Genomic DNA, 3,376 nt, shown 5'->3' on the forward strand with positions numbered 1-3,376 from the left:
GCTGCGGGTTCATCCTTGCGGTGATTCTCTCAGTGGTGTGCCTAGTTTGGCCGGGTATCACATACTTCCTCTGGGAGAGCCCTGACTTAGACCTCAAGGAGCAAGAGTAAAATAAAGTTCCCTATTCTGTTCTGTTCTCTTTACTTTTTTTTTCACCTCTCCTAAGCTCACAGCCTGAAAAGCTCAAAAGTGCTGCCAGACTGTTTGTGTTACACTGCAACGAGGCAGTGTTCTTTATGTGTCCTGGGGGCAAAGATGGCCCGTTATGCATCTGGAGAGGTTTAGGCAGGACTAACACCAGTGCTCACATAGATCATGAGGATGGTTAGAGTGAAGCAGCACCTTTGCAGAAGGCCCACATGGTTTTAATTTGGGAGGTACCAGGGAAGAGCCACACACCGAAGGTGAGGCTCCAGCTGTTGTACCAGTCCCAAGCCAGATGGACACGTTCTGCTGCAGGGTGCCTGCTCCAGGGAGGCGGTGCTGCTGCTGCAGTGCCGTGGAGCAGTCAGAAACAGCACAAGGAGTAAATATGACACACTAGCCCTGCTGCTAGCATCACTGTGACCAGCTCCAACAGCAGTGGATCTATCCAAGAAGGAGGGATTTGCCTTCCTGGAGCTTCTTTTGAGGCTGGTGTATGCTAAGAGGAATCAAAGTATGTGGTTTTAATAAAGCAACACCAGCATAAAATTTGACAAGTTCCTCTGTTCAAGCAATTTGTCCTTTCTAGCCAGAACATTCACTTCACACAAAGTCAATGAAGGAAAATAGAAAGTCTCTCCTGGTTTTGGCTGTCAAAACTCAAGCAGCATTGCTAATTTTGAAAGTAGAAGGGAAAGGCAGTGAGGTCAGGACGCAGTTGCCCATTGATCCCAGCTGCATGGCACAAGGCAGACACTCCCCTGGGCCTCACTTTGCAAGTCTGTCATTTCCAGAAACGACAATGAGTCACATTTGCCCCATGTGTCATTTAAAGAAATTGAAAGAATTAACTGGTAAGGCACTGGGAAAAGCCTGGTGTGAGTCATGCTTTCAAAGCCATAGCTGCACAGGAACAGGAAAGCCCACATGGCTGTTCCCAAACTGCAGCCCATGGGCAAATATGCCCCTTAAAATCTCCAGAATCTGCAGTCAGTGAGACTCTAGCACCTTCAGAAGGGCAAGAGGTGATCCAAGGGGTATATTGAGGGTTCAAGGTGTTCAGTGGCATAATAAGATGTCCAGTCATTTGCACAGCTGGTTTTGGCTTGAGTTTGTCTTTACCCACAGTGTGTGCTCTCAGGTGGCCTGGAAACAGGCTTCAGAATAGTCAGTAAGAGAGTATTTTGTCCAACACCCACTATAAAGAGATGCACTGGAACAGAGACATTATAGGTGAGAAGGGAGAGCTGTTAATTTCCTGAGATCAACCAAGCTGGCCAGCACCTGGAGTTAAATCTCCATCACTCCTCAAAAGGCTACAGTGATGAGAGAAAGATAGTGGAAAACATTCCTTTCCAGTCAACTCTTACTTAATCTGCAAATGCTGGAGAGCCTTGGCCTGTGGCAAAACAGAAGAGGTAATCTGGCACCTCTGTTGAGCTTTCTAAATTACCTTCGAGTTGTGGATTTTCTAAAGCGTGTTTTGGAGAACAGCAACAAGTCTCCCCATGCTGGTGTTTTGCCCCAAAGTATTTACATTAGTGTCAATTTCGTGTAATTTTCTGTCTGGTATTTTCCTTCATTTTCTCCCCTATTTAAGCCTGTTAAATACAGAACCCAGAAAGAAGGGAGATTCAAGATCTCCTTAAAACTAAGGGGCAAATCCACAAAGCCCACACAGTTTTTAAGGCCACATTCTTGCTGTGGCTTTACCCTAGCCCTGCCCAGCACAGGGAAGCAAGGCTGTGCTGAGCCTGCAGGCTCACGACACTCACCGTAGGCAGAGGCTCCCTCTCTTCTACAGCTGCATTTGTCAGTCAGTTTATTGATTCACTGACCTTAGATTTTCTGCTTTTGTACATTAGCAGGTGAAACTGTGGAGGATAACATGGTATGCTCTCTCTCTGTCCTTCTACTTCCAGGAGGCAGTATTCAGTTTGCTGCACAGCAAAGTGCCTACACACACACCTGGGCAGGGAAGGCAAAGAGAGAGGGAGGGGAGCTGGGAAGGCTGCCAGCTGCAGCCTGAGGGAGCAGATGGAGATGCAGTGTTAGGGTTAGAGAAATGCAGTGAGTGGGAGGCACCAAAGGAGAGCTCAGGAATAGAGAAAGGATGGAAACAGGGTGGAAAGGAAGAAAAAGTTCTCTTTGCAACTGGCTATAAGCACCAGGAATTCCAGAGCATCAGGAGGTTTTATTTGGTTTACACGCAAGGTTCTGGTAACGGGGCACTACAGAGATGGGTTCTGTGAGAAGCTACCAGAAACCTCTCCCACATCTGACAGAGCCAATGCCAGATGGTCCCAGGATGGACCCACTGCTTCCCAAGGCCAAGCTACTCAGAGTTGATAGTAATAACTCTGTGATAACATCTTTAAACAGGAAAAAAAGTTATTGTGAGGCATTAATTGTGGCCAGAGAAGAGAGGAGTGAGAATATGTGAGAGAAACAACTATGCAGACACCGAGGTCAGTGGAGAAGGAGAGGGAGGAGGTGCTCCAGGTGCCAGGACTGAGATTCCCTACGTTGGAACTGGTGGGTGCCTGAGAGGAGGCTGTGACCCCATGGGAGGCCTGTGCTGGAGCAGGGTCCTGGCAGGGCCCTGCAGACCCATGGAGAGAAGAGCCCACACTGGAGCAGGTTTCTAGTAGAACTTGTGACCCTGTGGAGGACCCACAGTGGAGCAGGGGAAGGACTCCTTTCCCTAACAAGAAAGCAGCAGGAGCAAAAAAACATATCAGGAACTCACCATAACCCCATTTCTCATCTCCCTGCACCACCTGTGGGAGGAGGGAGAGAATTGGGAACAAAGTTTGGCCTGGGAAGGAAGGAGGGGTAGGGAGAAGGTGTTTTTAGGATTTGTTTTACGTATTATCCTGCTCTGATTTTGACTGGTAATAAATTCAACCCAAGTAAAGTCTGTTTTGCCCATGATGGTAAGCAGTGAGTGACCTCTCCCTGTCGCTACCTGAGCTCCTGAGCCTTTCGTTTTATTTTCTCTCCCCTGTCCAACTGTGGGGGGAAGTTATAGAGCAATTTTGGTGGGCACCTGGCATCCAGTCAGGGCCAACCCACCACAGAGGCCCAGCTGTTCGATGCGGAATAGAGTAATGCAGGGGCATGGGTATTCCACCATAGAGCACAGGCCATGGGTAGCTGGAAACCTCCTTCAGAAGTAACATCTGCTTAAGGCCTCTGTTGGGGTTTTAGTTTAGTCTGTTTTTTTTTTTTT

Source organism: Corvus kubaryi, unplaced genomic scaffold (genome assembly GCF_017639235.1).
Source record: "Corvus kubaryi isolate FWS band 111438036 unplaced genomic scaffold, C.kubaryi_AGA036_p1.0 37249, whole genome shotgun sequence".
Taxonomy (NCBI): Eukaryota; Metazoa; Chordata; class Aves; order Passeriformes; family Corvidae; genus Corvus; species Corvus kubaryi.